We start from the raw sequence: 23,318 nt of genomic DNA, 5'->3' as shown, positions 1-23,318 counted from the left end.
GAGCCCGAGAGCCCCAAATGGGAAATCAGCTGTAGGCAGAAACACTGCGGCATGTAAACACAACCGTGTTGTGTTTCTGCCTGCCTTGGCTTTCACTTTGGGTCGGAGCCCCAAAGTGATAGCCACAGCAGGCAGAAACACAACACGGTTGTGTTTGAAAACGCTGCGGTTTTTCTTTCCGAGTTTCTCAGGCTCCTCCGAGCCGGAGGAGCCTGAGAAACACGGAAAGAAAAACTGCAGCGTTTTCAAACACAACGTTGTATTTATGTTTGCGGTTTATGTTTACTACAGCTGGCTGGCTTTTCCTTCATTAGTGCCGCAAAAGCAAAAGCCAGCACAGGCGGGCATCCATTTCACAAAATGGATGCGCCCATGTGCTTGCTTTTGCGAATTTTGAGCTTGAATAGCTCAAAAATTTACATAGGAAGTTTTAAAAAAAAAAGTGCTAGTATTGTTTTTTTAATGTTGCCTATCTATTTTTAAAATACATTTTTTTACTGGACTATCCCTTTAAGTGATGCAATTTCATGTGTTCAAATGGCACAGGCATATGTCTATGTGCCAATTGCAAATGTTTTTACTCACTATATGTGAACTGCTTGCACAATTTATGGCAGCCATAATTTAAACATTGAGCCGTCCCCACTTGCATTTATTGCTAAGACCATGCTTTGAGACTCAGACCTAATATGTTATTTATGTAGCACTTGCTACAGCAGTGGTTCCTGTTTAGTGGCTTTGTAAATAACTGATGTTTTTTATTAGACAACCGAAGTGAACTTACTGTATGGAGCTACCTAAGATGGATTCAGTGATAGACCAACTTGTAACTGGCACGTTGAGCACAGATCACCGTATCTAGCACATAATAAACTGAGCTATCTGACCATCTACGAATGTGTTTATACTTTTAGAACACATACCTTCCGCTCACAGAAATTGGTTGTAATTAAAAATATCCCATCGCAATGGGAACGGTTGTCACAATTCTACTACCATGCATCTAATAGTGATTAATTAACATGGGGCAAACAGCCCTTTTCCACATATCTTGATAAATTGCAATACTTCTTTGATGGTACATACCATCAGAAAGCAGAACTGTTAAATTATGTTTACCATTAGCACTAGCACAAAGGTCAGGATGTTTAATAGAGCCCATAACTCTACTTTTGAGAAAAGACTTAAATGATCTTCCCCAAATTTTGAAATGTAAAATTCAAAGCGAATAGTTTGTTTCCTTGCAAAACCTCTTTCCTAAAATTAGACTGGCTTTACTTTTAGACATTTAATTCATTTTGGACAAGATGATGGTGGAATCTAGTCACACACAGTAAGTCAACCTCGCGAATAGCTGGGATTGTATGAAAAGATTGAATGTAACATGCGGAATGCACGTTTAGTGTGCATTCGGTATGGTAGATTAGCTCAAAACCCATAATACCGAACAGGGGAGCGGGGGTGGTGGTGGTGTCACCTGCTCCCCCAGTTCGTTATTGTGGGCTGTGGGGTTGCGGGGGTGTCCCCTGCATACATTAAAGGCAGTGTGGGGGACAAACGTGTAAAATCCCAAAGGATCGAATTACAAAATGCGGACATGTGGGCTCCGCTATTTTGTAATTCGATCTTTTGGGATACGTTATTTTATCGTACATTCGTTATAGCTCAAAGTAAAAGCTCATAACAGAAGTTTCATAACATTATTGATATGATCACAGAAAGTTATACGTTCCTACAAAACGTCCTGCCAATATAAATACTATATCTATTTGTTAAATACTGAGATATAAGACTCTACAAATCAGTCAACAAGCAGCATAGAGGTATTTCCATGCTATATAAATAATGTATATTTATCATCTTCATTTGTGCCCAGGTTAATGCATTTATAAAAATGACCCATGTTCTCCACCCCAGCCATATTTTTAAAGGCTTGCTACCGATCATAACTAAGGAAACAGGACTTTGCAGCTATCCTTGCGCAGCTATTCCTAGTACTGATTGCACAGTCAGGCCTAGCTCTCAGAAGTGGACACTTTCAAGGTACAGGGTACCACTTCGTAAGAGTGATATCACTGATCAGGCTCTAGCTTGGTTCCCTCCTTTCTCATCCACAGACTCTCTCAGGTCCAACTGGGGTCTTTCCTCTCTTCTATCTCTCTCCCTTCTTGTGGTGTTCCCCAGGGATATAACCTTTCTCCCTGGCTTTTCAACCACTACTTAGCACCTCTTGCCCACTGCATTACTACTTTCTGCTCCAATTTTCAGTGTTATGCAGATGACACCCAGCTCTCTTTCTGGCTCCCCTCCTGTGAGGCTAAGAACCTTGGTGTCATCTTCGACCCAATCCTCTACTTCTCTCCTCAAATCTCCTCAAATCTCCCACGTCTCTAAGAAGTCAAGCTACCAGCTGCACCACCTCAGAGGTATTCCCTCTTTTTTCAATTTCCCCAAGAAGCTCACTGTCTCCAGAGCTCTGGTCCTCTCTGGGCTGGACTACTCCAACAGCCTGTTTCTAAATCTGCCTGCCTCTATTCTTCGACTTATCCAGAACAGGACTGCAAGACTTGTCCTTTGCCTCCCTCTGGAACAGCCTCCCTGCCTTTCTCAAACTTGAGCATAACCACCACCGGTTCCAGAAGCAACACAAGACTGTCCTTTTAGTTTTTTCTGCTTTCTCCCTTCCTCTCCCCTGCTGATGTCCCTGACTGCTCCGCGTGCTGGTCACCTGGCTATCCTCTGAACTCTCTGGGCCCATGCTCCTTCATGTCCAGTTTCCCCTGCACTGCTTCCGGGCTTATGGAATTTCTTGGACGGTTCTAAGTGACTTTGGACTGCTGAAAAGTGATTTTGCGCTGCTGACACAACCCCTGATTCATGGAACTGTGTAAAGTGTATTTTTGCAGTGCAAAGTTGGTGCAAAGTCATTCTGTACTACAAAAATGACTATTCACTCACTTTGCACAGACTTTGCACAGAAACAATACACTTTGCACAGTTCCATGAATCAGGGTTTGTGTCGGCAGTGCTAAGTCACTTTTCAGCAGTGCAATGTCACTTTGGACTGCACAAAAAACTCCACGAATTGGGACCTTAATATGTTAGAGACGCTCTGAATAGTTTCCCACAGAGAAGAGTAGTGTCAAATGTGGAAATGTGGAAAACTGGATGTTTCTAAATGTAGGTATTTGAGAGTCAGTCAAGCATGCAGGTACGTCATTTCACCAAAATGCCAGAGGTAGAGGAAGTGACATCACACGGCCCTTGACCTCTGATGACATCACCGGCAGTGATGTCATTTGACTCCACCCCAAAGTGATATCACTGGAAGCGATGGAACATGACCTTTCACCCCTTGACAAAACAGGAAGTGGCATCACATAGCATTGTTGCTAACTACACTACAAAAAATATGCTTACAATATTACTATATTGTGATATACATGTCATACAAGAATGGATCACCATATGTATCGTTAAGATCAGTGGGTATAGGCCCATATTACCAAATTACTGTGAATGCAAGCAGACGTCCATGGCCAAATGATAATGATGTGCTATTATACAGGGCTACCCTCAAGCGCTTTATTTAGAACAAATATACATACAATATCACCCAACCTGTGTTGGTACTCATTTATCGACCTCAGAAGGATGAAAGGCTGAGTTGAGGTGTTTAAGAACAGACTAAATCAGTGACTCTCTCCCTGAAGTGGGCCTGAAATAAAGCTTTACTGAGTCTAGCAATTATTGTATAGAATTCTAGAAAGACAAATTATCTGGTATTCTCATTCTTTCTTATTTTGGGTCACTGCTGAAAGTGTTAGAATTGTGGAACCCCTGGTCTTTTTTTAGATATTTTTTTTAAGAGGCCTGAACAAGAAAGCCAGTCACTCCAGAAGCAAAGCCACAACCCAGGACCTTGCATTTAATTATATTTTTTAAGTGACATCCCTGCAAACATGAGGTCACAGTAGTTCAGGAACTCACTGTAAATGTTAAAGGTCCATACATGATCAGGTGGGTATCCAACATGCCCAAAGTATGATTTACAACCCAACTGCATTGTTGGGCAATATGTTGGTACACATCAGGAACCAAGGTGATAGACAAAGGATGCTTCAATAGTCTAGAGGGTGATAGTGTGGCTCAAAATGTGGGCAGCCATTCTGAGCCAATCTGAGCCATTCTGAGGACCACACAAAGCTCATCAATAAAGCAGGGATTGTGCCTGGGCCATCACGCATGCGTAATGCTCATGATGATCATGCTGCTGCAGCGGTACGCCACGCACTGCACTACATGAAAGATGTAAGTATGTTTTTCAATCAAATTTTATATTTTTCATCTAGAGTAGAAACAAGGGGGTGGTGCCTGGCTCTTGGCATGCAAATTTACAAGCGGTGGCTGGTACATGTTTTAATAGGGAGTTTGTAAATATGTGCCACAAATATGACAGAGCAACTGAGCATAGCGATGGAGCCCGAACCAACCAAAGGGGGTTTGGGCATGTTCTCCACCACTGAGGATTTTTTTTTTTAATTGGTTTAAAATAGTGCATTAACAGTGTAAAATTGGATAAAAAGCCAGACTGTTTGCAATCGGTTTTGTAGAATAACTCATGAAAATAATGGATGCAAGTCACAAGCAGTGCACAGGAGCATTTCCCAATCCATTTTCATGATGCATTTCCCCACAACATATGCAAGTATAAAAAACATCTTGAGGCTGGCTGTTCCCATACACGTCGATGCTGGCTGCACCGATATATTCCAGTCTATAAACATAGTCATGTTTGCTTAGCACATACTGCCAGTAATGAAACTTTAAGGAAACATGTCAAAGCTGGCTCTGCAGACATATGCCAGTATCTCCACTTAAGAACAAACTGAAGTTTGTTTGCGATTAAAAATGCCATGCAACGATAAGAAAACATGTCCAAACTGGCTGCACAATGTAGGCCAGTCTATTCACATAGTTACACTTTTCATCTTTGCTTTATCATAGTTGGCCAGTAAAAAACACCATGCCACAGTAAGATATTGTAGGTAGACTCACTGCACCAAAATGCCAGTCTAACCATGTAATAATGCTTATCATGCTTGCTTTATCATAGATGCCTAGTAAAAAAGTCATGTCACAGTAAGAAATAGCTAAGTTGGCTGCACCAAAATGCTAATCTACTCACATAATAACACTGTTCATGCTTGCTTTATCATAGATGCCCAGTAAAAAATGTCATGCCACATTAAGACATGACAGGGTTGGCTGCACCAAAATGCCATTCTATAAAAGTAATGACACTTATTTTTTTGTATTTGTATTTATTTTTGATTTATAAGGTGCTTTCACCAAAGCGCCTCACAGAGAATATAAAAGCGGTAAAAACCATCAATGCATAAAACAACATTTTTCCAAAAGGAGAAAAATTAAGTTTGACAAATCCTAGGTTATTATCACTGCTTCCATAGTGGGAGTCCTTTCCCATGAGGCAAGGGAGTTGAGGCTGCTACACAATAGTCTCTCTGTCTGGGGGTGGTACTCAGCGAGTGGATCACATGGGAGGGGGAACGTCCTTTGGGACCATTAATGACCAAAGAATGCAGTATCCCTGTCAATCACCTGAGCCTAGACTCCCTTCCTACAACCTTAACAACAACCCCTTCCCTAATAGGGTCATGAGTTATTGGCACCTTATCATTTCCCAAGAAAGTACTGGGTCTATGAGGAGCACAACTGACCCACCAGAGATCAAGGGTAGAAGTACCGAGATGAAGAAGAGCTCTATTGACTCTCAGGAGAACATGAAGATTACAAGTACTGAGATGAAGAGGAGGTGCAGAGATAGAGAGTACTCCTAGGAACCATAATGAGCAGTCTCATTGTTGCCAGCTGCTCATTGGTCAATGTAGAGTAGAAAGAAAGAGAGACTCAGGAAGCAGTTGTCTAGTCCTCCCTGGAGGAGCTAGCATGGTGCAGGAAGGTGAAAGGAAGCCGACCAGGAAGCCAATAGGGGAGCTGGAAGGACTAGGGCCAGTCCATAGTGAAAGGACCAGAAGGCGAGCTGTCAGAGAGAAGCTCCCAGTGTTTCTGAAACCTGGGAAGTGCGTGAAGGGAAGACTGCACTGCCCAGAGGAAGATTGAGATGGCGGCGTACCAAGGAGGATCAGAGCACACTGCAAGTCTCCCTAGAGTAGGGGCAACACTCGGGCTGGCTGGTGGAAAACTAAGAAGTGCAGTCTGCATCTTCATAGTCACAGTACCTGGCAGGGTAGTGAACCAGGTCTGTCCCCCAACAAGAGAAATGTAGGGGTCTTAGGGACCCAGCATACAAAAGTAACACAAGTCATCTTCCGCATGGTGGTACTTGGGAGGAGAGGGCCCCAAGTATCCAAACACAGAGAAGAGGGGTCTGGGACCCACCACACAAGAGTAACACGAGTCATCTTCCTCATGGAAGTGCTTCGGTGGAAATGGCCCTACGTATCAAAAGGCAAAGAAAAGGGAACTGGGAGCCACCACTATGTGAGAACAAAATGAGTCATCTTCCTCATGGTGGTACTTAGGAGAAGAGGGCTCCATGCACCCGCACACAAAGAAGAGGCGTCTGTGAACTCCTGGAAAAGCTGGCCATCTCCCAGCTTAATCTACACACTGAATCTGTTGGTTGTCTCCATGATCATCAGTCTGGCTTCAGGGCTGCTAGAAGCAAGGAAACTGTTCTCCTGAACATCCGTGAAGACCTGCTCTCCAACCTCGATTCCAACACCCCCTGTGTTCTCATCTTACTTGATCTCTCGTCTGCCTTTGACACGATCAAACATGCCATCCTGCTCAACCGTCTCCGTGATAACCTGGGTGTCACCAGTCTGGCCCTGGCTTGGCTGACTTCCTTCCTCTCTGATCAACCCTCCCAGGACCAATTTGGGTCCTTCCTCTCCTCTATCTCTATCTCCAGCTGTGGTGTTCCCCAGGGGTCTAAACTCTCTCCCTGGCTGTTCAACCAAACCTGGCATTTCTTGCCCACCGCATTTCCGCTCTTTGCCCCAACTTTCAGTAGTATGCAGATGACACTCAGCTCATTTTCAGGCTCCCTTCAGGCACCTCTTCTCCTTCTCTCATCTCTGACTGTCTGTCTGCTATCCAGGAGTGGTGTGCCACCAATAATCTCTGCCTTAATGCCAGTAAGACTGAGCTCCCTCCATTCCTGTTACTCTCTGGCCAGGCTCTCCTGGCCCTCTTCCTGCTCCCACCTCTGAGGCGAAAAAACCTCAGGGTCGTCTTTAACTCCACACTCTCCTTCGCTCCTCACATCTCTGACATCTCTAAGAAGTCATACTACCAGCTGCACCTCCTCAGAGGTATTCTTCCTTTCCTCTCCTTCCCCCAGAAGCTCACTGTGTCCAGAGCTCTGGTTCTCTCTAGGCCTGACCACTGCAACAGCCTCTTTCTAAATCTGCCTGCCTCTACTCTCTGCCCTCTGCAACTCCTCCAAAATAGGACTGTGAGACTTGTCCTTTGCCTTAAGCCCAGGGATCGAATCTCTCCAGGACTGAAATCTCTGCATTGGCTCCCAGTGGTTGCGAGGATTAAGTTCAAAACCCTCTGCATTGTCCACAAGGCCTTCTGGGCCTGGGGCCCAAATACTGTCAACTCTCTCTTCCTAAATATCTTCCTTCTCAATACCTTCGCTCATCCGCCTCCAACTCCCTCAGGGTCAGTTGATTCTCCAAAGAACGAGTTGGTGGTAGGTCTCTTTCTTCAGCTGGTGCCTCAACCTGGAACAGCATCCCTGCCTCTCTGAAACTTGAGGAGAACCATCTCCAGTTCTGGAAGCACCTCAAGATCATCCTCTTTGCTTCTGCTTTCTCTCCACCTCTCCCTTGCTGAACTCCTGGCTGAATCTGAAATTGCACTGGTCACCTGGCTACCCTCTGTTCTCGGGCCCAGGTCCACTCCCCGCCAGTTGCATACCTGCACTACCCTCCTGGCAACCCCCTGCACTCAGGGGCTGTTTCTGTATCCCTACAGGCCCCTACCAGCACCTGATGCCTGTTGTCTGCACTTACCCATGCACTTATCACCACTTGGCTGAACTTCTTATTTATTGTATTAATTGGTTTATTTATTTTATTGTTATCCTATGTACTGCACTGCCCCTCTCCGTCCTCCCCTGCACTTGCACAATCTCAGTGTCACCTGGCCTAATAGGATCGTTTGTCTCTGTCTTCCCTCTGTTCCCTCTGCCTTGCCTCGTAGCTAAATAAAATGCTTGTGTTATAAATGCCATATCATATAATATCATATCATATCATATCATATCATATCAATACACGAGAACCATATGAGTCATCTTGCCCATGGTGGTAGTTGGGAGAAGAGGGCTCCAAGTACCCGAACATAAAGAAGAGGTGTCTCGGAGCAACTCCTATGAGAAGAAGGGAAACCAGAGAGCAATTTTCTAAGGACCATACTGGCAGGAAAATGAACTAAGTTGGCCCAAGCAGGAAGGGACAGAAGCAAAGGTCTGCAACCTACACAAGATCCTCCCTAGGGATCCTACTTGCCAGGAAGTGAACCAAGTTGGCCTAAGCAGACAGAGAAGGAACCAGGGCAAGGGAGGCATTGCTCCTGGTTGTTGTGTTGCAAGAGACAGAGAACTGCCAAGAAAAGGAACCAGGCCAAGGGAATCATTGTCCCTGGTGTTGCATCGCAAGAGATAGAGAATTGCCAAGAGATGGAACCAGGACCAGGGAGTCATTGCCCCGTGTTGCTGTGTTGCAAGAGACAGAGAATTGTGACGAGAAGGAACCAGGGCACGGGAATCATTTGCCCTGGTTGTTGCGATACTTGTGTTACAGACAAATATCTAAGAACTTTATGGACATTTGTTTTACATTTAAGAACCTTGAGTTTGGAACTTTTGTTGTTGGAAGCTGTCTTGAAAAAGGAAAGGCGACTCGAAGGAGGACATTCTTCCAGAACAAGTCTTCCCCTACTTTGATTGGATCAACACTTTTGTCACGACTCGCTCCCTTCGCTCCTGTTCCCGCCACTTGGGGGCATGTTTTGGGGTTTCTTCCCTACTGGACATTTCCTCCGAACCTTATGCTACAGTGTCCTGATGAATTGGGAGCGCTAAAACCTTATTTCCCAAATTACTTCCCTTCCGGATCCATTCCAGGTTTTTGGCAGCCAGCATGCTACTGCTGCTTTAATCAAATGACTATGCTTCCCAGAATGCCTGGCTCACTGCCTCACCTCCTCCCTTGCAGGACAAGGCTGGGTGGAGGATAGGCAACACCTGTGGCTGCAGGTGCAGCAGGCGACACGCCTGAGGGGTGTGCTCGTTAAGCAGCTTTAAAAGCCTCAGTCTGCTTCAGTCCAGCGCTGGTCATTGTTGCAGCGTTCCTGTCTTGACTGGTCCCTTGTTCCTGGTTCCTAGTTTTTGTGCCCAGTTTCTAGTTAGAGTTTCTTGTTCCTTGTTCCGGATTTCGTATTTGTATGCCTAATTGATTTCTGCCTTTTGGAAATCCCTTTCTCCCTTTCTCTGTCTGCAGGCAGCCTTTCTCTGAGCTTTCCTTTTGCTGTAGCCCAATTGCCTGTGTTCACTGTTTCCTAGAAATCGTCCTTTGCTACTGAAAGACTTGTTGCATTAATCTTTCCTTTACAGGTTTAGTTTCCTGCCTTTTCACCTTGGATGGGTGGGACAGTTTCCCTTTTGATATCATTTTCACTGCTCCTGATCCTTGCCTTCTATTGGGATCCATGCCATGTTTTCCTTTACACTTTTACATTTATTTCCTATTTTATTGTTAGGTGTGGGAAGCTGTTGTAACTAGCTCCTGTGTGATTATCTTTTGTTTTCCACACTGTACTATTCCTTCTTGCCTCTTGACTTGGGCTTAGGTATTTAGTCATCCTCACTCTTTGCCTTTACTGCCTTCTGGGTTCTTGTTTGATTTACAGGGTTGTGGGTTAGTACTGACTTTTGAGGGGTCCTTCCGGTCCTCGTGAATACGGACATCCAAGTGGTCTTTCCGGTCTTCGTGAGTACTGGCATTCATGTGGTCATTCCGGTCCTTGTGAGTACTGTTTCCAAATTCTTTATTCAGTACCGTCTAGAGTGTCAGCTTACAGATTCTGTCCCTGCTTGCCCTCTACGTGGGCTTAGCGCTGTCAGTATCTGTAATAGCATAGTGGGTAAGGGGTTTGCCGACTTTCCTTTCAGTCATAAGGAGGTTCTAAGTGCTTACCCTACATTCCTTTTCATATAGTGGTTTACACGAGTCTTGGGTATTGAATGCACGTTGTTATATTCAAGGTTGTTTACTGTGTATTTTGTGCACATTTCCCCTGCCATATCCATCACCTTCTTCCTTTCCTGACAGAGACAGAATGACCAGCCGTTGTTCCCGTTTGAACATGGCCAGATTACGAAGGAAAGGCAGCAAGGCCTCTAACAAGTTTATACAGAAAGCTTCCCTTACAATTACCCGTGAAAATCGAATCTCTGCTCCTGATTTAAATGAACTCCTTGACACGAATGGGTATTTACGTGCAAAGTATTTTTCCCACTGGGTGGCCCATCGTACATTGCCTGATCCTAACTCTGTCTTTAATTCTGATCCAGAGTCTATGTCCGCACAAGCCTTAGCAGTGGAAAACAACACACTGCTAGAATTTATACACACAAGTACCTCTGTTATTGAACCCCATGACTCCGGTTGTGCTTTACCTCAGATTGAACAGTTTCATGATTCAAACATGAAGAATGGAGGGGTTTCTTGCATATCTTCTGTTTTCTGCCCTCAGTCTACAGCTTACTCCTCTGCACAGATTCTTACTGTGGTCACTAATGCCAAGGGGTCTGATGCCAATAGTCTGCTTAAAAGAAACACAGACCACGTCGGTAAGAGAGAGTATAGATCACAAGACCTGCAAGCAGTAGATGACAATATACAATCAATGCACTTCCAGATGGCTAGGGCAGGATCCAGCCCTGATGCCACCATGCCTTCCCCTGTGCCTATTGATAGGGATGTACAGTTAAGGAGGGACATGCTAAAAGCAGAATTTGAGGAGTTAAAACAAGAATACATTTCCTTAAAAGAGGAGAATAAGATGTTACAGTCTTTTTGAATACACCTCCAACTTTATCCGTTGATGAAGTGAATACTGTTCAGTCCCTGAGTGCGGAGACTTTTGTAAATCATGATACTTGTCAATATGTAGGATCTATTGGGAGTGAAAGTCTCTTTTCAAGCACAGCGCTTATTCAGGACATAGGTTCTGACAACTGTCCTACCGTTTGTCAGGAATTGCTGTTAGCTGAAGATTCACAAGCCACTCCTTCACCTGAAGCTTCCTGTGTAGCAGTTTGTCATAACTCTGAGCTTGAACACATACATGCTTCTGATTTCCAAACACAATCCACAATGGTGGCATACACAGAATCAGTCACAACTGTAGGCTTAGGTTCTGCCCTTGATCTAGCTGCTGAGACTGAAGTAGACATTCAAGCTGTTGTGGAAAACGATGCTACCTCTGTGTTCGCTCTTCCTTCTGCCAATATCGGTCACTACGAGCAGTCAAAGACAGTACAGAATTCATGTTTTGATGGACTCATTCCACAGATTACTGAACCAAAAACCCGGCAGGCGATCCCTGAACTGTTGATTGTTAATCAGCCACTTTCAGAAGCTAAGACAGAGGAATGGTCAATTGACGAAATCCTGATTAACAGAGACTTTACTATGGTGATTCCTCTGGTTGATTTTGACTTCTACAAAGGAAGAGACTCTGTGTCATCCACTAAGGAGAGGGACGGCAGGGGTACAGCTCAGACTTTGGTTACTGGTGCCAAGGGGTCAACTGCCTTAAAGGGGCTTTCCATTCCTGAACCACAAGTGTGTCTGTCGACTTCTGGGACTTCAGACTGTCCTACTACTACCATTGACTCTTCAATAATCCTGTCCACAGCTCTGCAGTCATCGTTGGCACACGTATCTTCGATCAATAAAAGAGTGCTATGTCTGCCAGTCACCCAAGAGCCTTCACCATGTACGCAGTCAGAGCCAAAGACCTTGACAAGTTTGTCGTCAGCTAACAAGACGGCTCCAGCTTGCATGCCCTCAGCCTCAGAATTTCCTCTGGCATGTTTGTCTCCGGCTACAGTGACTCATCCAGCAGATTATCCTTCAGCCATGGAGCCTCCGGTAGTACATTCTAAGTGCATGTCTTCGGTCCCAGAGCCTACTGCTAGTTTGGCTTCAGTTCATGAGAGACCTGTATCCTGCTCAGCCTCGCTGCCAATATCGGAGGTGTACCTGTCTACACTGTCAGATCCTGCTGCATATTCCTCTGCTCCAGAGATTCCTCCTGAATCCCAACCATTTACTGATGAACGTCCATCTTGTCCTTCTTATGCTTCAGGGGAATCACCAGAATGTCTGCTTTGTACACAAAACAATTCTCCTAACTACTTGACTGTAGCATCAGCGCCTCCCGAATATGCAACATCTGAGCCTGAGACTTCTGCCAGCTCTCTCTTCAGAAACATCAAGCCGGCTCACGACTCGGGAGGGCCTTATATGCGAGGCCGCTGGACTTACCTGGAGTATTACGAGAGAAAAACGGATGCCTTCCACCACGGCCCAGTCACCGAACGAGTAGCCGACCAGGATAGCGGGCTGGACGGTCCGCATTTGGAGTCCGGTTTGCATCAACCGCTTGACAACCCTTTTGTTGCCGGATCCCACATGAGCCTGAGGGAAGGGACGGGCACGGCCCTCCAGCTGCAGCTCCAGTTGGGTGATAGTAGCCAAAGGAGGGGAATGTCTGCTGCAGTTCAAGATATGCCTGTTTTTGCTCCCGCTGCTAGTATGCCTGATGTTCCGAGTACTGTGCCTAACACTCCTATCAGTATGCCAAACGTTCCTGCGGTTGTATCCCACGTGCAACAAGGTGGCTACTTGACTGGCTACATGACTGTCAATGGGAGTGCCAGCCTCGTACAACCCATTGGATCTCCAGACCCCCAAGGCAAGGAACTTATGCAGGCAAATCTTTGTCACTTTCAACCACAAACCTTTACCCAGATGGATGACAGAGTATCCGAACCTCTACCTCAGCCGCCACCTTCCTCTTCCGAACATAAACATTTCCTGAAACCTGCTGTTTCCTCACCTCCTGTGTGTCCACTCTCGGCAGTGAGGCTAACAGAACTTCTACCGTTGTCTAAGGCATGTAGCACCAGCCTGCATCTCTCCTCAAGGATGTATGCATATCCTCTTCCAGTGACTAAGCTTCCTGGACCTTCCAACTCTGCTTCGGGTCCTGCAAGTCCTTCATGCCTTTCTTCGACCCATGAGTCTCTTCCTCACCGAAAACCCACCTATGGCTCTTATAGACTGCGGCCTGATTCTATTCATTCCAGTCCTTCTGCTTCTGCCCGTGGGTCATCGTTTCCGTCAGTGCCACTTCTGAAGACAAAACGCTCCTGTCATGGAAAGAAGAGGTTTTGTGCAAGTAACGGCTGCCTGGAGTCGGCCGTGGAAGGGGGTATACTGTCACGACTCGCTCCCTTCGCTCCCGTTCCCACCACTTTGGGGCATGTTTTGGGGTTTCTTCCCTACTGGACATTTCCTCCGAACCTTATGCTACAGTGTCCTGATGAATTGGGAGCGCTAAAACCTTATTTCCCAAATTACTTCCCTTCCGGATCCATTCCAGGTTTTTGGCAGCCAGCATGCTACTGCTGCTTTAATCAAATGACTATGCTTCCCAGAATGCCTGGCTCACTGCCTCACCTCCTCCCTTGCAGGACAAGGCTGGGTGGAGGATAGGCAACACCTGTGGCTGCAGGTGCAGCAGGCGACACGCCTGAGGGGTGTGCTCGTTAAGCAGCTTTAGAAGCCTCAGTCTGCTTCAGTCCAGCGCTGGTCATTGTTGCAGCGTTCCTGTCTTGACTGGTCCCTTGTTCCTGGTTCCTAGTTTTTGTGCCCAGTTTCTAGTTAGAGTTTCTTGTTCCTTGTTCCGGATTTCGTATTTGTATGCCTAATTGATTTCTGCCTTTTGGAAATCCCTTTCTCCCTTTCTCTGTCTGCAGGCAGCCTTTCTCTGAGCTTTCCTTTTGCTGTAGCCCAATTGCCTGTGTTCACTGTTTCCTAGAAATCGTCCTTTGCTACTGAAAGACTTGTTGCATTAATCTTTCCTTTACAGGTTTAGTTTCCTGCCTTTTCACCTTGGATGGGTGGGACAGTTTCCCTTTTGATATCATTTTCACTGCTCCTGATCCTTGCCTTCTATTGGGATCCATGCCATGTTTTCCTTTACACTTTTACATTTATTTCCTATTTTATTGTTAGGTGTGGGAAGCTGTTGTAACTAGCTCCTGTGTGATTATCTTTTGTTTTCCACACTGTACTATTCCTTCTTGCCTCTTGACTTGGGCTTAGGTATTTAGTCATCCTCACTCTTTGCCTTTACTGCCTTCTGGGTTCTTGTTTGATTTACAGGGTTGTGGGTTAGTACTGACTTTTGAGGGGTCCTTCCGGTCCTCGTGAATACGGACATCCAAGTGGTCTTTCCGGTCTTCGTGAGTACTGGCATTCATGTGGTCATTCCGGTCCTTGTGAGTACTGTTTCCAAATTCTTTATTCAGTACCGTCTAGAGTGTCAGCTTACAGATTCTGTCCCTGCTTGCCCTCTACGTGGGCTTAGCGCTGTCAGTATCTGTAATAGCATAGTGGGTAAGGAGTTTGCCGACTTTCCTTTCAGTCATAAGGAGGTTCTAAGTGCTTACCCTACATTCCTTTTCATATAGTGGTTTACACGAGTCTTGGGTATTGAATGCACGTTGTTATATTCAAGGTTGTTTACTGTGTATTTTGTGCACATTTCCCCTGCCATATCCATCGCCTTCTTCCTTTCCTGACAACTTTATTCTTCTGAGTCAAGAAGATCTTCTGTTCTATATAGTTTAGTCAATAGTGTGAGGGATATGATATGATATGATAGGTTATTTTTAACGAGCTTAATACCCAGGGGTTTCTAAGCACGGACCCGGGATTGAACCTGTGTTGCTCCATGTTGTTTTTCTTCCAAGGCGAGCATGTTGCCCCAGAACTATCCTCCCGAGACCATAGGCATAGGATAGAAATAGGCTTTGGACTTGTGATAGTGGACTATTTAATTTAGACAAAAGACATCCTGACAGTTTCATTAGTTTTGGTTGAAGGCGGGAAAACCCTCATAGATATAGGGACATGTAGGGTGTTTCCTGATTTCCTTGTAAATAAATGTTGATGACAACCAACATGAACCAACAGTGTCTGAGTCCTAATTTTACACCCTTACATACAATATGGAGGCAAGAAGATGCGATTTGAGTGTGGCACAGAACAAAGAATAGGAAGGGATAGATCGTATATGCCGGAAGAGGATTCCAATACTAGGGAGTCAGAAGATCAACAGATCAGAAGTGGGACGCGGCACAAGGGGGCTTACGACAGAAAGAAGACATTGGGATTGAGAGCAGAGAGGAGGAGAGGGGATATACATAGAAACCAAATAGTATAGATAAACTGGTGCTAGCCGATGGACACATTAAAAAAGAATACGGAGGAAACGGAATTGAAGACAAGCTTCGAAGGATAGCCAATGAAGAGAAAGAAGATGCACCCCGCACGATGAACTAGAAGAGTGACAGGGATCAAAAAGAACGCCTACGTTGTGGGCAGAGGATGGAAAAGGAAAGAGAACAGGGAGAAAGCTAATAGAAGGAGCAGAAAGAGGGGGGCAGTAGATGCTAGAAAAAAGAGAATTTAAATTTTAGTGTCATTTCATATGAAGAAAACGAGCATGCATCCATGCTTAGATAGCAAGTAGACAAGCAGTAATGACAGAATGCAAAGAATCAAAAAGGAAGAACATTGAGAGTTGTCTGCATAGAAATGTGCAGGCAAACCAAAAGAGGGGAAAATAGCAGAAAGAGTAGCAGTATATAAAGAAAAAAGGAGAGGGCGTAGCACTGAGCCTTGTGACACACCATGGGCAAGCAGAAATGGGGAGACTTAGGTGCACCCCAAGAAATAGAAAAAGAATGGTCTGAGAGATAGGACTTCAGCCAAGACAGAGCGGAGTCAGACAAACAGACAGTGTGGAGAGTCAAAAGTAATGTGCAGTGAGCCACAGTATTAAAAGCCGCTGAAAGATCCAAGAGAATAAAGATAGAAGAGAGTTTAGTGTGCCTAGCGGATAGTAAAGAGTTAGAAACAGAGAGAAGCACCATTTCCATTGAACACTGGAGAGGCTTTTGTCCATCGGATTCCACTGTCCATCCCATTTTTCTCACCGTCTTTGAGGACAGCAACATCCACTTGGTGAGTGCCTTGCTCTGCTGCACTTTATTTGCATTCCTGACCCAGCACTCCCTTTCTTTCTCCTGTTCCCTACCCGCATACAGGTCCTTCCAGTCCCTCCTCCTCAAATCCTCCCTGGCTGCCTCCCTCTTGCCCATTGGTTTGTGATCAGATAACATGACCAGAACTTCTCCTAAACACCAGAGAGGCTTTTGTCCATCGGATTCCACTTTCTGTCCCATTTTGTTCACCATCTCCAAGGAGAGCAACATCCACTTGGTGAGTGCCTAACTCTGCTGCACTTTATTTGTGTTCCTGTCCCAGGACTGTATTTCTTTCTCCTGTTCCCAACTGCATCCAACCCCTTCCAGTCCCTCCTCCCTCCACCCCCCTGCCCGCCTCCCTCTTGCCCACTGGTTCATGATCAGATCACACGACCAGAACTTCTTCTCTTCAGAGGCCTTGCCAGTGCAGCCTTGCCCGTGCGGCCGGCGATCAAAGCGGAACTCCGTTGGGCAGCTCCCTCACATGTTTGCCTGTTCACTGTGGGCACCCAAGCAAGTCCTTAAAGTAATGGATGGTATGGTTCTAAAGGAGAGAATATTAGGGTGTGAGAGGAAAGTGCTTGAAAAGATGAGCAGGGAAAGGAGATGAAGTGGGGAAGGTCCATTGGAGGTTGTTGTTTGTTTGTTTATTTATTTGTAATGCGCGCCAGACCCAGGGGTATCGGGGCGCAGAGGATACATGAATATTTTAGGCTTAGGGTTACACAGTTGTGAAAAGGAAAGGCAAACATATGCAGAGTGGATAACATCAGATAGTGCAAACAATAACAGAAGTCCATGCATCATTACATAATACATACTATTTACATACATGGAGTCAAAGGGTACATAAGAATAATTCAAGTGTCGATATAAATTAAAACTAGATAAGTTCACCAAAGACTAGGTATTGTGGTATCTATTACAATGCAGATACAGAGTGGGAATATTAATATAGTAACTGGAGTACATTAGTGGTTGCTTTCTTTGAGCCAATGAATGATATTGGCCCTCATTACAACCCTGGCGTTAAGGGGTTAACAGCGCTGCAAAAGGTGGCGGCGCCGTTAACCCCTTAACGCCTGATTACGAGGTCCCTTTGCGGGTTGGCGATTTTAACGCCTGCTTTTTGCAGGCGTTAAAATCCAACCCGCAAAGGGACCTCGGTGCTAAGTACGGTGCCGCAATTTGCGGCACCGTACTTAGCGCCTTCCCCATTCCCATTGAGCCCTATGGGGCAAAAATGGGAATGGGGAAGGGCCCATGGTGAATGGGGAATTACAGACCCGCCAACCTTGGAATGGGGCGGTAATTCCGCCATTCACCATGGCGGACCCCGGCATGGACCATGGTGCTACTAGCACCATGGTTTAGCGCCGGGGTCGTAATGAGGCCCCTTGTGTCTAAAGCTCAGATAGGTTTGGTCCACTCTCAGGGAGTGAGGTAGGGAGTTCCAGAGCTGCGCTGCTTTGACTGTTAAGCTGCTCCCTCCAGCTTTAGTCAATCTGAACCTCGGTACCACTAGACAGTTTGAGTTTGCGGTTCTGGTAGGCGACTGGAGGATTTTTTATTGATTCTTTCTATGAGATAGCAGGGTGCAGCGTTGTTTAGGCACGTGTGTGTTAGCCAGGCGGTTTTGAGTAGAATTTTGTCGCTGTTCGAAAGCCACTTAATCTGTCTCCTTATCTCTGGGATGTGCTCTTTTCTAGCAATACCCAATAATGCTCTAAGGGCATTATTCTGGAGAATCTGAATTTTGTTGATGATATGCTTTTTGGCGCCAAGGTAAAAGGAGTTACAATAGTCCAATTTAGATAAAATTAGAGCTCCAGCCAAAGTGGAGCAGCTATTCTTGGATAGGAATGGTTTACTGGCTCTAATCAGCTTGAATGTGTATGCAGAGGCAGAGGCCATGGAGTTAACTTGTTTGGCAAAGGTGGGGCTGGAGTCTCGGTAAAAGCCTAAGGTTTGTACCTCTTTAGCAACTTTAATAGTGTTGTCATCACTATTAAAGGAAGGGTATTTGTGGCCAAGTTTATTGAGGTTGGACGTGGTTGCCAGAATGATGAGCTCAGTTTTGTCATCATTCAGGCATTGACCGTGGAGAGCCATCCATGCCTGGATGATGAGGTAGATTTTATTTACCAAGGCCAAATCCTTGTCATAATCCCTAGTAAGTGGTATGAGAATCTGAGTATCATCTGCATAGTTAGTGTAGGTGATACCAAGAAGGTTCAGATCATCGAAAAGGGGCTTAGTAAATATATTGTACATTGTGGGTGAGATACAGGAGCCCTGCGGCACTCCACAAGTAATAGGAATGGGATCAGCTGCTGCTGATGGTGAAAAGACTCTCATAGTCCTATTGCTCAGAAAGGATTGGATCCAGAATATGGCCTCTTGAGAGAAGTGGGCTGCTGAGCAGTGGCGGCTGGTGAATTTTGTAACTGGAGGGGTGTAAATATTTGTCCCAGATATGCCACTGCAACCAAGCGTAGCGAGGGACCCCACACCAATCAAGAGGGATTCAGGGGGTTCTCCCACGAGAAGTTTTTTTAAATAATAAGTTAAATGGTGCATTTTAGTGTGCACTTTTTAGAAAAATTGGGTAAAAAGCCAAACAGTTAGCAATTGGTTTTGAAGGGTAACTCGGGAAAAGATCCAATAGATGCAAGTCACCGACAGTGCAAAGGAGCATTTCTCCAACACATTTTCATGATGCGTTTTCACATAATATGTGCCAGTATAAAACGTTTTCACACTGGCTGTGCCCAAACATTTCCATGATGACTGCATCATTAAACTATAAGAACATAACCATGTTTGCTTTGCGCATAATGCCAGTAATGATACTATAAGAAACCATGTCTATGTTTGTTCTGCCAATATATGGAAGTATCTCCACGTAAAATCATACTCCAGTTGGCTTTACCATTAAAAATGCATGCCAAAGTATGAACACATGTCTAAACTGGCTGCACTAAAATGCAAGTCCAGCTACATAATAACACTCATCATGCTTGCTTTATCAAAGCTGCCCAATATAAAATGTCATGCCACAATAAGAAATGGCTAGACAGGCTGCATTAAAATGCCAGTCTTGGTCAGAAACATCAATGCAGTACATTATTAGCCCAGTCAACTTTTATCCGGCAACCTACTTTTAATATGACCCCCAAACAGGGTTGGTTAGCCACTTATCTGGAGCCTCCCAATAGACAACCCTATAAAGCAGCATTTTAATGACCTTGTGTTGTAAACAAACCATGGTAGGGGTACATGGCCTGTCTAAGGTGGGGTGGGGCAGAGGAGTTTCAGTGTCTGTGAAAGATTACAATTATGTTCTGCTCTGTATGTGGGCTGATCAACAGACTTTAAGCAACTTATCGATGTATGCCACAGTGGTTACAATCCTGTGTAGTGCTGCCCGAGCATGCCAGGCAGAGTCCCATTTAGGAAAGGGTACGCAGGTAGAAATTATGTGGGGGGGTGCTAATGTAGGAGCCGAAAATGCTACTTTGTAAATAATGAGCATCACCCCTGTGGGCTGTGCGTTTACAAAATGCATTGTCATAAAATTAAGATTGATGTTAAAGTCGGGTATGCATACTTACAGTTTGACTCAGTGTTAAATTTGCAGTGGACTTTGGAATTGGCGTACAAGCCCTTCTGAAAAAAGTGGCCATGAATCCCAGTCTCACAAGCATCCCAGCCCTGATGAAATCAGTCCACCACATGTCATCGCGACTCATTACTGAAACTAATAAAGCTGACATCTGTACAGCTACAGCGCCCAGTATTAGCAACAGCTACAGCTTCAACTACTCCAGCATGTCCTCGACGCATGGTAGCTCCAGAGGCAACCACTTGATGAACATGGGCAACTTGGTCCAGCAGAACACGGCAGGGCAGCCACAGTGTCACCAGAGCACCACGTTGCCCTCCTGCAGGGGACTCTGCTGGGTATCCGGGCCTCAGACTAGAGATGGACTCGGCCCCTCCTGGGCACACCTGCATTGAATATGTGCCTGCCCTGTGCAGGGTGGGATAGTCCCCCAATCCTGACAGAAGGAGGGAACGGAATAGCCCACCTCTGACTCTCGCCAAAGTCAAGGCTAGAGAGGGGAAAACTGTTGCCAAGGATTGATGTGGCCACAGAGGTGGTTGGCTGAGTTTATGCAGCACTGGGTGGTGCCACTGCCAAGGAAAGTGTGAAGACTTCAATGCGCACAGCCACCGCTGCGTATCTATAGACATATGCAGATTAATGATATACATATGGAGAGAAGAGAGAAGATATACATAAATATATATGTGTATATGCAATATACATTAAGCACCATGCACACAGAGTCTGGAATCCAGACGTATTCAACCTATTCAATACAAATTGAAAGGTGCTAGAAAACGGTGTCAAGAGATTATTAAACAGTGAGTTAACTCAAATGAGCTTTGCAACAGGCAGCAAAGGTCTCACTGTGCAGGTTGGCAGGGCCATGGTGTTCTGTGTGAGCATGGATATTCCTCCTGCACTTCAGGAAATGTCAAACTGCAGCAAAAACTCGGAACCGGGCCTGTAGTCATGGAACCAGCAGTTACATCCAACAAATGTATTAACAGCAGTCTACACAAAACCAGGGACATACGTAATGTGTTTCACACACAACTTCGAGAAGACCCCCTTTCTCTGAGGGGTCTAAAATGCCATAAAGCGTGCGTGTTCTGGGCAAGGTGTCACACTTGAGGCCGTCTAGTTATTTGCAGTGCTACACGCTCCATCATGAGAGCACACATACTATACACTGCACTGTTACTAAGGTTATCAAAAAAGGCGATAGGCGTGCCACTGCCTTGGGGTTCCCGTGCTGGTATTCAGACACGCGTTTTTCAAGAATGACCCGCAAACTAGGGACCTCAAGTGCTGGACACTTAAACAACAAGTCGCGTTTGCCTAGATAAGTCAAGCCAAGTAGAAGCCTCCAGGCCCAGAGGACCATGTATTTCTGCACTGAAACATGAAATAATGTCTCCTTAAATAGCATGTATTCATGGTTCTCAGAAAGCACTTATGGTGATTAATTTGATGTTCGACAGTGTCAATCTCCACCCCACGGCCTGGCTGCACAAACCACCGTCTGTGACCCAACCCTAACCCTGGCAGCCTAGCCTGCTCATCCCCGGAGAGACAAACTTACTTACCAGTTGTGAGACTATCACTCAGTGGGATCGGAGCCGGGTGGAGGGGGACTGTCCGATTTGGGCCACACAATCCACGTGGTTTTGGCAGGCTGGCTCAGGCAGGAATGGATTTGCTGCTACCGAGGAGCAGAGAAGAACGACCATCACGCCCTGGGCGGCTAGTGAAGTAAAAATGCGCGCTGTGCACGTGTGCCAATCACTGGGCCACCCCACATGCGTGACCTGACCATTAATAAATGTCATTAGCTGGCAAGCAGCCAATGAAAACTGTACAGTAGACTGACAGTAACTGGGCAGACCAGAGACAGTCTGAGGAACGCTGTTTGTGCACAGAGACTAGATAATACTGGTGGGGCCGAGGCCGCTGCTCTTACATCCCGCCAGGCTCTGACATTAAAATGCTGCCAGTGCTACACAAAGTACGTGAAGCTTTGAGCTCCAATGCAGTTTAAACTAAACAAAACTGCGTACAATGGGACGGGCCCATGGGTTGTGATCAGGCAGGACCAGTCGTAGCCAGCCATGAGCAGAGGGCTGCAAGAGATATTTATTTATTTATTTATGAGCAGTACATTGCTACCAGCCACTGTGCTTCAATATAATTTACAACCATCAATCCTCCAAACTGAGAATTCTTTTCTCTCTGCACTTGGGGGCAGGGTGGCGGCGCCCCCATGCCCTAAATAACAGGGTGCCACTGCTGCTGAGTCAAGGTGATTGCAAATGATCTTATGGTCCACCAAGTCAAACACAGCCTAGAGGTTTATGAGAAGTAGTAAGGCAGACTTCCCCATGTCCCCAAGTTCATCGATTTCAGCCTTAAGATCAATCAGAGCAGTTTTGGTGCCGTGTTGAGGCCTGAAGCCTGATTGATGGACTCCTAGGAGCTGGTTGTACTCTAAGTACTGCTGTATCTGGAGATAGGCCACCCTCTCTAATATTTTAAGTAAAAATGGCACTGTTGTAATTGGCCTATAGTTGGTGGGTATAGTTGGATCTAATGACTGTTTTTTGAGGAGAGGGAGTACCCAAGACTCCTTTAAGTTGCTAGGGATGGAGCCAGAAGAGAAAGATGCATTGATTAGCTTGAATATAAAGGGAGGTAGGTCTCTTGCAGCATCTTTGATCATTTGGGCTGGGTATTTATTTCCCTGACAGTTCGAGGGTTTGAGGGAGAGGATGAGAATAGAGACTTTAGCAAAGCTAAAGCGTTGTGCTGGTTTATGAGGAGGCGTGGGAGTACTAGCTGGTGTGACAATATTAGGTAAGTTCGCTTTTTCTTTGGCAATCTTGTCCTGAAGCGTGATTAGTTTGTTGTTTAAGGCCATCTGGATGTTGGAACACCAGGTTTTGTCCTTCACACTGTTGTTTGGCACAGGGACCGGGGCTTCAAGTTCTTTTAGTATTACAAATAGTTCCTTTGTACTTGAGTTTGCTTGAATGATCCTATTGTTATATGTTTCCTTCCTGGTAAGAAGTATTTCTTTCTTATAGAGGGATGAGATGTTGATGAGGTTATCTCTGTTTTCATCAGAGGGTGACTGAGGTGAGGGGTGAACCAGGAGTTCAGGGGAGCTCTGAGTTTACTTTTTCTCATTTTTAGGGGGGCAATGGTATCTAAGGCTTCAGGCATAGTTTTATTATATTCATTAACTAGAGTAGTAGGATCAATGGTATCTGGTAGTGAGTTAAGAGTCGGTAATATTAATAG

Source organism: Ambystoma mexicanum, chromosome 7p (genome assembly GCF_040938575.1).
Source record: "Ambystoma mexicanum isolate Mex_15411 chromosome 7p, UKY_AmexF1_1, whole genome shotgun sequence".
NCBI classification, from domain to species: domain Eukaryota; kingdom Metazoa; phylum Chordata; class Amphibia; order Caudata; family Ambystomatidae; genus Ambystoma; species Ambystoma mexicanum.
The sequence above is the reverse complement of the archived record's forward strand: the minus strand, read 5'-3'. Positions refer to the sequence as shown.